General features: G+C 47.1%; 1 pseudogene; it reads right to left on the reverse strand.

The window, feature by feature from the left end:
• Positions 1 to 4,353: 4,353 nt before the first annotated feature.
• LOC108538648 (basic salivary proline-rich protein 2-like) lies at positions 4,354 to 6,185 on the reverse strand (annotated as a pseudogene).
• Positions 6,186 to 12,413: the final 6,228 nt, after the last annotated feature.

Here is a 12,413-nt window from a genome sequence, read left to right on the forward strand (position 1 = left end):
CAAGGTTATCATAAAATACAACACCTGAAAAGCTAGTTGGGCTAACTGTGATGCATACTTCAGACACCTACCAGCTCTGTATCTATATAACAGTTCTTGTATCTATATAACAGTCACATTTAGAGTGACTTAAAAAAAACGCTGTAACACTTCTCAGTCACCAGAGAGGACAGGGTATCATAATTAACCTGAAAGAGGAAGATCCTGCCAAGGTTAAGGATAGAAAGGAAATATTCTTGTCTTCACACTCTCTCCTCAGCAACTCTTTTTGTTTGTTTGTTTTTTGAGATGGAATCTTGCTCTGTCACCCAGGCTGGAGGGCAGTGGCGTGATCTCTGCTCATTGCAAGCTCCGCCTCCCGGGTTCACGCCATTCTCCTGCCTCAGCCTCCTGAGTAGCTGGGACTACAGGCGCCTGCCACCATGCCTGGCTAATTTTTTGTGTTTTTAGTAGAGATGGGGTTTCACTGTGTTAGCCAGGATGGTCTCGATCTGCTGACCTCATGATCCGCCGGCCTCAGCCTCCCAAAGTGCTGGGATTACAGGCGTGAGCCACCGCACCTGGCCCTCCTCAGCAACTCTTAAGGGATGCTGGCTCTCAGGAGGTGGAGACTGACCTAGTTTTAAAGACAACATATATAGTATGACATGCTGCTCTTTTGGAAGGGGAAAATATAATTGTAAAAGTCAACCGGCTGGGTGTGATGGCTCATGCCTGTAATCCTAGCACTTTGGGAGGCTGAGGTGGGTGGATCACAAGGTTGGGAGTTCAAGACCAGCCTGGTCGAGATGGTGAAACCCCGTGTCTACTAAAAACACAAAAATTAGCCGGGCATGGTGGCACATGCCTATAATCCCAGCTGCTCGGGAGGCTGAGGCAGGAGAATCATTTGAACCCAGGAGGCGGAGGTTGCAGTGAGCTGAGATTGCACCACTATACTCCAGCCTGGGCGACAGAGCAAGCGAGACTCCATCTCAAAAAACAAACCAAAAAAAGTCAACCATTAATCATTTGGCCAGGCGCAGTGGCTCACGCCTGTAATCCCAGCACTTTGGGAATCCAAGGCAGGCAGATCACCTGAGGTCAGGAGTTTGAGACCAGCCTGGCCAACATGGTGAAACTCCGTCTCTATTAAAAATACAACAATTACTCAGGCATGGTAGTGGGTGCCTATAATCTCAGTTACTATAGAGGCTGAGGCAGGAGAATCGCTTGAACCCAGGAGGTGGAGATGGCAGTGAGCCGAGATTGTGCCATTGCACTGCAGCCTGGGTGACAAGAGCGAAACTCTGATTCAAAATTAAAAAAAGTCAGCCATTCAAAATAATTGCAAATTTCCCCTTCAATGACTTGAGATATAACCACATTATCTGAAAATCTCTTTTAGGAGGCTTCACTTAACCTAAATCCATTCACTCACTCACTCAAAAAACATTTATTGAGCAGTTAGCATGTCCTAGGCCCTGTTGTAGGCACTGGGGATGTAAGTGAACTCCGTTCTCATGAAGTTCACAGTCTATTGGGGAGTGATAGGCAGAAAGAGAGAGAGAGAGAGAGAGAGAAAGAAAGAAAGGAAGGAAGGAAGGAAGGAAGGAAGGAAGGAAGGAAGGAAGGAAGGAAGGGGAAAGAAAGAAAGAAGGAAGGAAGGAAGGAAGGAAGGAAAGAAAGGAAGGAAGGAAGAAAGAAAGAAAGAAAGAAAAAGAAAGATGTGTCTGAGGAAAAATGAACAATATTAAGAGGATGGGGTATAGGGATGCTATTTTATGGAGAATCAGCATAACGAGGATAGCGAACTTAGGTGATATTTGAGCAGAGACCTGAATGAAGTGAGGGAGTCAGTCACCTGGCAACGTGGAGGAAGAATAGATGCCAGATAGATGGAAAAGCAAGTGCAAAGTTCCTAAAATAGAAACACGCTTGGCTTGTTTGAAGAACATTGGGAAGGCCAGTGCGATACATTGAGAAGGGGAAGGGTGGTTTAATGGGATACCTGCGGAAGGTGCCAAGTATCCAGAGCCTTATAGGCCAGGGAAAAGACTCTGAAATACGTTGGGAAGCAACTGGAGGATTCTGAGCAGGAGAGTAACCTGATGTGATTTACACAAAGGATCATCTGGTTGCTGTGTACACAAGAGACTATAAGTAGCAAAGTGGAATAGCTCATTAAAACGGTACCACTGTAATCTAGACAAGAGAAGATGGTGACATGAATTAGAGTTGCAGCAGTGGGGGTACTGGGAAATAATCAGACATATTTTGAATGCAGAGCCAGCATGATTTGCTTAAAGAATGGATTTGGTAGGTCGGGCGCAGTGGCTCACGCCTGTAATCCCAACACTTTGGAAGGGCAAAAAAGCTCTTTTCTAGAAGAAAAGAGCTGCCATTTACTGGAATGGTGAAAACTACAGGACCAGCAGACTTGAGGGTGTGTGTGTCTGTAGGTTTGAGTTGAAAGTTGTCACCGGGCACGGTGACTCACGCCTGTAATCCCAGCACTTTGGGAGGCCAAGGTGGGCAGATCACGAGGTCAGGAGATCAAGACCATCCTGGCCAACGTGGTGAAACCCCGTCTCTACTAAAAATACAAATTAGCCAGGCATGGTGGTGTGTGCCTATAATCCCAGCTACTCGGGAGGCTGAGACAGAAGGATAGCTTGAACCTGGGAGTTGGAGGTTGCAGTGAGCCGAGATCACACCACTGCACTCCAGTCTGGCAACAGAGTGAGACTCTGTCCCCGCCCCCCAAAAAACAAAACAAAAAAAACCCCACGAAAGTTGTCTTGTACTTACACGGCCTGTTAAACATCCAAATACCTAGACTGGTGCCTACCACATGGTAGAAGCTCAATATTTATCGAGTGAAAAAGGTAACATATTGAGTAATGCAACTGAATTAAAAAATCCAAGTATATCTATCTACTATGAACTTCTCTATATATTTAAGTATATTTACTCTTATGTTTTGCAACCATGAGGACTCATCAGAATCCTTTACTTTTTGGTCCTGGAATAAATATTGGAGATCCTCCAACTCATCTAAAGTAAGTTAAGGACCAGAGATTAAGAGACCAGTGATCAGGGTCAAGCACATTTATGCTACAGCTAGAACCCAACATCAGGCTTTCTGATTCTTAATTCATTGTTCCACACTACAACAAGCTCTTCTTGCTCCAAACATTAGTGCTAACTTCATATGTCCAGTGAACTATTCTTATCAAGGAGTATATTGGAAGGGTTCTCCTTACAGACACTGACTAGTTGGAATCTATTTCACAAATCATTAAATGCAAGTGAAAACTTCTATACATGAAGTAGTCTTTCTTTTTCTTTTGAGACGGAGTCTCACTCTGTCCCCAGGCTGGAGTGCAGTGGCACAGTCTCAGCTCACTACAACCTCTGTCTTCTGGGTTCAAGAGATTCTCCTGCCTCAGCCTCCCGAGTAGCTGGGACTACAGGTGTGCGCGACCACGGCCAGCTAATTTTTGTATTTTTAGTAGAGATGGGGTTTCACCATGTTGGCCAGGATGGTTTCTATATACTGACCTTGTGATCTGCCCACCTCGGCCTCCCAAAGTGCTGGGATTACAGACAGGCGTGAGGCACCGTGACTGGCCAGTAGTCACGATTTTCAACCCTCTGGCAACAAGTTCAGACTGGTCAGAAACAGCAATGATTTTTAGATGTGCATTATACAGACAATATATATTACTTGACAACTTGACAATTATGTTGGCAAACAGATACGTTCTTTGACTAGGTCTGTATAGCTAGGAAAATACTCGATCCAACTGGCCAAGATCGCGCCATTGCACTCAGCCTAGGCGACAAAAAGCCTCTCTTAATTGTCTGAAATTTGGGTTTCTTTCAGGGGAGGAAAGAGGACACAGGCTGTCTCTGAGGCTCCCGCCAGCGGAGACAATCTCTAATTAAAAGTAGGCATGGGTTAAACATTTGCTGAACAAAGTTAACTGTCTCTCCCCGGACCCCGTTGAGTGCCCACTCGAGATCCGGCCCGGAGTCGGGCGGGACTGGCCAGTGGGAACCACAAGCCGTTTAAGGGGGTGGAGAACACCCCACAAGCCCAGACCAATAGGTGGGGTGAACGAGGACCATGTTCACCACCTCGGCCCGGCTCGCTGCGTACCTTCTGCTCGCCCCCGGGACCGCAGGGACTTTCAGTCGCGGGTCCGGTAGCGTGCCACTTCAGCCAGCAGTCCGGGCACGCCCCTCCTGGCCCAATCCCCGCCCCTCACACACCTGGCCCTGCCCTGTCGGAGCTCAGTGATCCTCTCTGCGCCGGGGTCTCTCAGCGCCCGCCAGCGGCCACGCCCACCCCCGACGCTTTGAGGTCACCTACAGGGCTGACCCTCGGGGGGCGGAGGGACGGAGGGAAGATGGCGGCAGAGGGCGAATATTGGTCCTGCCTCCCTGAACCCGGACCGGCGCCGAGGAGGCAGTTCGGCTGAGGCCAGCGGCACTTCGGGACCGGCGCTGGGGGGACCCTGGCGGCGGGGCCTGGCCCTGCTACACGCGAGCGCTTCGGCTGGAGTGAGCGGCGGGGACGCCTCTTTCCTCCGGCTCTTTCCCTGTTGCTGCGAGAGCGAGTGGGCGGCGGGCGACTGAGGCAGCCGGGCCGGGATGGAGGACGTTAACTCCAACGTGAACGCGGACCAAGAGGTGCGGAAGCTGCAGGAGCCGGTGAAGAAGCTGGGGAAGCAGCACGAACAGCTGAGGAGCAGCTCGCGCTGTGCGGGGCCCCGGCTCCATCGGCCCGGCAGGGTTGTTCGCCAGCGCCTCTACTCCCTCCTACGGCGCGGGGTCCCCTCGGGGCTTCCCCTTGGGCCTCAGCGCCGAGTAGGGCGGCGGGGCCGTATGTACCCGAGGCGGAAGAGTAACCAGAAGCTGCGGGACGTCACCTCCTTGCTGGCGGCGGGGGAGGGCGGCTTGCTGGACTAGCTGGAGCGTCTGTCAGGCTGGGAGGAGGGGGAGGAGAGCTGGTGAGCGCGGGGCGCCGGGCGGGGCTGGTCGGGGAAGCCCCAGGGGCGGAGGGCATCCCCGAGGGTCCCTCTGGTCGGGCACCTGGCTTTGTGTAGCCAGGTTCGCTCTCGGCGGGTACTCGTGGTGTTCTTGCTCGGGCAGAGGGAAGGTCAGTTGGAGTTGAGCGCTCGAGACTTGCGAGTAACAGGGCATGTAGCTCCTTCTGTAGATTGTGAACCCTGTGGGTGCTGGGCCCTGTTGGAGTCGGTGGGTTAGTTGGATCCAGAAGGACTGTTCGCTGTGGGGAGGAGTCGGAGGTGGAAAACTACTTTGTAGGCAGGGATTCTCCTTTGTATAAGAGACTGGCTTTCGGATGGTGGTCTGGGCATTTTGAATGTTGGGGAGGGGTCGGCTTGATGAGGTATCACCAAGTTCGGGGGTTGCAGACCAAAGTAGCCTACGTCTGTGCAGCGGCTGGTGTTTGGGATCAATTTCTAGCGGGGATGGAGAGACCATGTGGATCAGCACTCCCCTTTGGGTAGTGGGGTAAAGCGCTCTCTGTGTGAAGAGGTCAGAGAATGGTGCTGTTTTGTGTGAAGAATCCAGGGTGGAACAAGAGCCCTGGCTCTTCTTAAAACAAGAATTGAGTCTGGCATTTTGCAGAGTTCTGAATTGACAGTTATCACATCCATCCTTCATTTCCACGTCCTCGTAGGGGCAGAGAAAGAGTCCTATTTAAATATCTAAACCAAAGCTGTATTGTCATAAGCCACTTCTTGACGAAATTGTGACCCACACCTTAATATCACTTTCATAAATAGGACATGGGAGGCTTTTCCCCTCGTTTTATTATAAAGATGTCTGTGGGAAATTCTCTTAATTCGTCCTTTTAAAAATTTTACTTTTTAGCTAAAATGTCTCTGCTCAGCTGAAATTCAAACTTCTAACTTAGTGAAATCGAAATCATTCATGGACTATATAGTATAGCAGGGCTGGAACTGTGCAGTGTTCTGAGGTAATTAAGAGCTTTGCTGTATTCAGGCCCAGGTTTTGCCACTTACTAGCTGTATGACCTTGAGCAAGTTATTCTGAGCTTCACTTTCGTTCTCAAATAATAGCACTTACTCTATAATAGAGTTCAGAAAATTTAGTAAGATAATCCATGTATGCATTTAGCACTGGATGTGGCATATAGTAAACTCTCCAAAACTAGCTGCTTATTATTATTATTATTATTATTATTATTATTATTATTATTTTGAGACAGAGTCTGGCTCTGTCGCCCAGGCTGGAGTGCAGTGGTGTGATCTCGGCTCACTGCAAGCTCCACCTCCCAGGTTCACACCATTCTCCTGCCTCAATCTCCCGAGTAGCTGGGACTACAGGTGCCTGCCACCACGCCCGGCTAATTTTTTGTTTTCGTATTTTTAGAAGAGATGGGGTTTCACCGTGTTAGTCAGGATGGTCTTGATCTCCTGACCCCGTGATCCTCCAGCCTCGGCCTCCCAAAGTGCTAGGATTACAGGCTTGAGCCACCGCGCCCGGCCTATTATTCTTAAGCCTAGTTATTTAAATCAAACATTTAGTGAGCTCTTACATGATGTAGTAGGAGACTCTGAAGATTCTCAAGTGTTGATCCCTGTTCATAAGGCAGTTATAATCTTGTTGAGAACTAAGTTTTATGCAGTTAAATAAACTAGAAAGTGTATAGTGAGGCCGGGCGCGGTGGCTCAAGCCTGTAATCCCAGCACTTTGGGAGGCCGAGACGGGTGGATCACGAGGTCAGGAGATCGAGACCATCCTGGTCTACACGGTGAAACCCTGTCTCTACTAAAAAATACAAAAAACTAGCCGGGCGAGATGGCGGGCGCCTGTAGTCCCAGCTACTTGGGAGGCTGAGGCAGGAGAGTGGCGTAAACCCGGGAGGCGGAGCTTGCAGTGAGCCAAGATCGCGGCACTGCACTCCAGCCTGGGCAACACAGCGAGACTCTGTCTCAAAAAAAAAAAAAAAAAAAAAAAAGTGTATAGTGAATTACCAAAAGAGAGGTATTACCAAAAGAGAGATAGAACAAAAGGTACTGTCAGTGCTCAGTAAGAAAACAGTAGTCCAAAGTAGATGGGCCAAACTTTGAGGAGGAGATGGCTTTGGAGTCTGGAAATGAGGAAAGAGTGGGAAGGGCATTTTATGCTCTGACAGCTACAAGAACAGAGTCAGAGATAGTTCTAACTCCCAGTTAGGAAGATTTGAATAACAGAAGTACTTTTGAGTATATGATGACAAACCTTTATTTTTTATTTACCTTTTTTTTGAGACAGAGTCTGACTCTGTTACCCAGGCTGGAGTGCAGTGGCATGATCTCAGCTCACTGCAACCTCTGCCTCCTGGGTTCAAGCCAATTCTTCTGCCCCAGCCTCCCAAGTAGCTGGGACTACAGGTGCCCACTACCATGCCCGGATAATTTTTGTATTTTTAGTAGAGATGGGGTTTCACCATACTGGCCAGGCTGGTCTTGAACTCCAGACCTCGTGATCTGCCTGCCTTGGCCTCCCAAAGTGCTGTGTGAGCCACTGTGCCTAGCCGATAAACCTTTATTACCAAGTGATATCAAATATTATTAGAGCTGAGTATGGTAGTGACAGTTTTTCATATAAATGTGAAATTGCATCCTCCCAAAGGAATCCTGAGTATGTATGTACTTTAAAAGAACCCAGAATCATCTAAATATTGTCACATGGCTCTTGCAAGTGATGATAATAGTGATGCTCATAACGATGAGGATTAGCTGCACTCATCAGCCTGTAGAAAGTAAAAAGTTTCCTTTTCGAAATTTCCTTTCTTGTTAAAGAATAAATGATAAGTGAGAAATAATAGTTTCTTTTAAAGACTAACTTCCTTCAAGCTTCCTCTGCTCTGCTAAAAATTCTTTGTTAAGCCCTCTCCTATGTAGCTGTTAGATATAAGGGAATAAGTATATTCTATGTCCTTGTACTTTAACCAAGATATTTGTGCTGGACATGCTCTCAGGCACGTTCCAGCTCGCAGCCTATGCCCCTTCCTTATTTGAAAATATTATTACTTTTCTAAGTCCTTTCGCAAGCAACTTCCTCTTTTCCTTTGTTCTCGATTGCCTTTCCCTATTTAGGAAAGTTTTAAGTTATTAGCCAGTCGAGTTTAATTTAAATTGTGAGGTCCAGCTCCAGCCAGTAGAGACAGGACACAGTAGCAGGGACAAGCTGCATAAGGGATAAAAACTGCTTCCCTCTTTTGTTCGGGTGTGCTGTCACCATTGTTTCATCTGTGAGGAGCACCCTTTCTGCAGAAAGTAAAATTGCCTTGCTGAAAAAACTTTTAATCTAAATGCTGATTTTTCCTTGCAGTACTGAGGAGCAAGCATTCTGTTTCTAAATAAACATTTTACTTATAGCAATGATGGTGGCCTGTATGGGAAGCCATTCTGCTCCGGGGGCGGTGCGGGGGTGGGGGGCGGGTGGTGGTCTCTGGTCCTCTCTCACGAGGAAGGTGCCCCACTGCCTTGTTACTGAGGCCTCCAGCTAAGGAATCGAGACCTACCAGGTGTGACAAATAAACTGGAGTCTCAGCAATGCGGAAAGAAACCGGCTGGTGACCTGGAGTAAAAGATCCTCACATACCATGTGGACCAGGCAACTCTGCACAGACCAAGGAAGGAAACGCCATGGGAGCCAGTAAAATATTTCCCTGGTGGTCAGGACTAAGGAAAAAGAAGCCACGGGGCGGTGGAGCATTCTTTGGTTGGTACATATCAAGGTAAAGCATTCCATAGTCAGGACTAAGGAAAGAAAAGCCACAGGGAGGCCTGGGGGGTGAAGTATTCCTTAGTCGAGGTGTCTTGGAGGTTAAAAGAGGTGAAAATCCCCGTTGGGGAGATTGAACCTCACACAAACTTCCGGTCATAGGAAAAATGTTCATAACTTCCCTTTCCCCTCTTCTTGGGAGAAGAAAGAGGCAAGGGAAGGACCAGCAGAGAGGAAAGAGAAACTAGGAAAGGAAGTCAGAGAGAAAGCGAGAGCGGTGAGCATGGCTCCACATTGTTGCAGATCGCTGGCACCTGGCAGAGCAGCGGTGGCTGGGACACTCTCTTTCCGCACAGCCAGAGCCACCCAGCCTGCTGGTCCCTGAGCCCCGCACCTTGTGCGCCGCTTGGGTGTGTCTCACCACCCTCGGAGGCCGGCTGGCCTTGGACGCCTGCAAGTGGGAGCCGAGTGGGGGAGTATGAGCGCCTTGGGGCCAGGAGCCTGTGCCACGCAGCCAGGCAGCTAGGCGCGCCAGAGGGTGGGTCCCTCTCCCCAGCCTGGCTCTGTGTGGAAGAAGAGGGTGGGGATCGGCCCCCAGGAGGAGAGCAAAGGAGGCGAAGGGGCATGACTCATGCAACTTGGGGCAGTCACCTGCCGAGCTTCTAGGCTGGCGGTGGCCAGGGTCCGGTCTGTGGCCACGCAGATCCCACCCAGCGCAGAAGACTAAGTGTAAGAGAAAGAGGAAACGGGATGACAGAAAAGGAGCCCAAATGAGAGAGAGAGAGAAAGGGAGAGAATAAATGAAAGACTTGAAAGAGACAGAGATCAGAGAAAGACACAGAAGGGGAGACTGGGGAGAGAAATAGGGCAAAAGGTAGTCAAAAAGTTGAGGCATGTCAGTGATCGTGAAAGTTGCAAAAAAGTTAGAGGATTTATGCAAGAACTAGTGTATAATTTAAAAGTTGGCATCTTGAATGTAAAATTAAACAGTTTATGTGCAGAGTATGTAGGGAAAGTAAAATGTAGTAAAATAAGGAGGCATAAGAATATGGATTTTTACCTACATTAAAAGGTTATAAAAGGTGCTAAAATTCAAAAGGAAAAGGAATATTACTAAACCAAAAGAAATATTATCTGAACATCTTATTAAAAAAAAAAAAAAATCTTGTTCCAACTGCATCAAGGAACCTAGGCGGGGCCCCTCTAAGCTCAGGCTTAATGCCAACGAGTTTCCACCTCCAGCAGCTCCTAGAGAGGCTGTGGTGTGAGCTGGCTGGAGGACGTAACCACAGACAGATACTTCCTGTGCAGGGGAGGGGGCCGCGCGGCCATTAGCCAGCCCAGCCCAACCCAAGGCCAGGGGCTAGATGGCAGGGGCTCGGGCAGGAGCAAGGTCCAGGGGTGGCCTGGTGAATCACAAGCCCCTTCATACCCAAGGCCTCAATGCGTGGGAGCGGTGAGGACCACAGGGAGGCCAAGACCTTAAGAGGGAGTGGGGCTGCAGCGTGCCCTAGGCAGTGCTGAGCTGGGATGGAGCAGGAGGCGTCATGCTGGGGCCTCACGCCCCAGGATATGCAGTTCTGACAAAATAAGGAGGCCCAAAGGGTCCCTCAGAAACAACATAAGTAAAATAAGGAAAAGAAATTTCTTAGCAAAAGGCATTAGGGACTGTAAAGTCAAAAGATACCTTACATTCCACTGCTGATGCCCCACATTTAAAACAAAAGATCAGTTTCTCAGAAATTATATACTTAGTTTATCTTCCACTTTCCCTTCTCTCCAAACTAAAAATCTTTTAGCACAGGTACCACCCCTAGAATTTCTAGTACACAAGCAGCAGCCTGGGGAGCACATCCTCACTGAAGGATAGAAAGAAGAAAAACTCGAGCCAGCCTGGGAAGGACCCTACCTTGTGCTGCTAACCACTGAGACTGCTGTTCACACAGCAGAAAAAGGATGGACATATCATACCTGAGTCAAGAAAGCGTCATCACCTTCAAAATCATGGGCCATTGTTCCAAGGTCAAGCCCTACCAAATTAAGGCTAAGAGAAGCTTTATCTTTTTCTTCCCTTTATTCCCCATCTTATTATTCATGTAACTAGATCTAACTCACCTGAAGTTATTACTTTTGATGCCTGTTTAGTTATACCTTGTGAAGATTTAAATAACCAAAGACAGCTTACTACTTCAGAAAAATATTTCTGTCCCTCTTGGACTTCTTTAGTTTAGAAAGACATAATTTCCTGTAAGGATACTAATAATCCAGAGCATAGTAGCTATATAAATTGTAGAAACTGGACTCTTGTCCCTCTAAAACAAAATCTCTATATTCTACTTGGTCTAATATCCTATAGAACACTAAAAGTCTAAGGTGGACTGCTTCCAGAGGTCTTTGTCCTTAAAACTGTATATCCATTTCACCAAGAGTTGCTCTTTCTAGCTGTCAGCATAACCGGTGTAATCCTATACAGCTTACTATTGCAACATCTGAAAACTCCTCCCTTTCATTAAGTCGTATTTATAATATGGGAACTGACATTTCAGGAAAGGATCCTAAAGGAATTTTTAAAATATGCTTTATTGCTCCAACCTCTCCATCAATCACTTCACCCAAACATAGCGACAAAACTAAAGTCTCTGTAGTAGAAATAAAATACCTAAGGCAAGCCATAGCAATTAAGACAGGGTATCAGGATGTAGATGCCTAGCTAAAATGGATTAAATTTTCCCTCCGCACTGTAAATAAAAGCAATTATTATGCTTGTGCACATGGTAGGCCAGAAGCTCAGGTTGTCTCCTTTCCACTCAGAAGGTTCGCTAATCGACAAGACATGGACTGCATGGTAGCTCTTTTTCAAGATCCTACAGCCTAGGATAGTAAACTGTGCCAGATTCTCTGCTGTTTCCTAAAGTGCAGTATTGTGGGGGTCAGTCCTCAAGGCCCATTCAGCCTCCATCTTCCAAGACCAATTTTATCTCGTGTCTCCAATGACAAGGGGAACATTTGGCATTCCTTGGAGACTTAACAGGCTGCAGTAAGGTCAGGCACTTCCAAAAGCTGACCCATCTGTCCACCCTTACTCATCCCCAAGCAGATGTATGGTAGTATTATAAAGGACCTTTGCTGGACAGTCTGCCAAGTAATTAAAGCAGTACTTGTGCTCTAGTTCAATTGGCTATCCCTTTTACTCTCACATTTCATCAATCAGAAAACTTTTCTTTTAAAACTCAAGCAAAACAACTAAGCCAAAACATGTTAAAAAAAAAAAAAAGGTTTAAAGAAAATACAAAATCAAGAGGAGGGAATTGTAGAAAGTAAAAAGTTTCCTCTTCAAAGTTTCCCTTCTTGTTAAAGAATAAATTGTAAGTGTTAGAAGTAATCGTTTCTTTTAAAGACTAACTTCCTTTAAGCCTTCTTTGCTTTGTGCTAAAAACTCTTTGTTAAGCCCTATCCTATGTAGTTGTTAGATATAAGGGAATAAGTATATTCTATGTCCTTGTACTTTAACCAAGATATTTGTGCTGGACATGCTCTCAGGCATGTTCCAGCTCACAGCCTATGCCCCTCTACTAAAAAGTACAAAAAACTAGCCGGTGAGGTGGCGGGCGCCTGTAGTTCAATAACTACTAGTTCTATCTTTTTTTTTTTTTTTTTTTTTT

The sequence above is a fragment of the Rhinopithecus bieti genome, unplaced genomic scaffold (assembly GCF_001698545.2).
Source record: "Rhinopithecus bieti isolate Rb0 unplaced genomic scaffold, ASM169854v2 scaffold_15087, whole genome shotgun sequence".
Classification (NCBI taxonomy): Eukaryota; Metazoa; Chordata; class Mammalia; order Primates; family Cercopithecidae; genus Rhinopithecus; species Rhinopithecus bieti.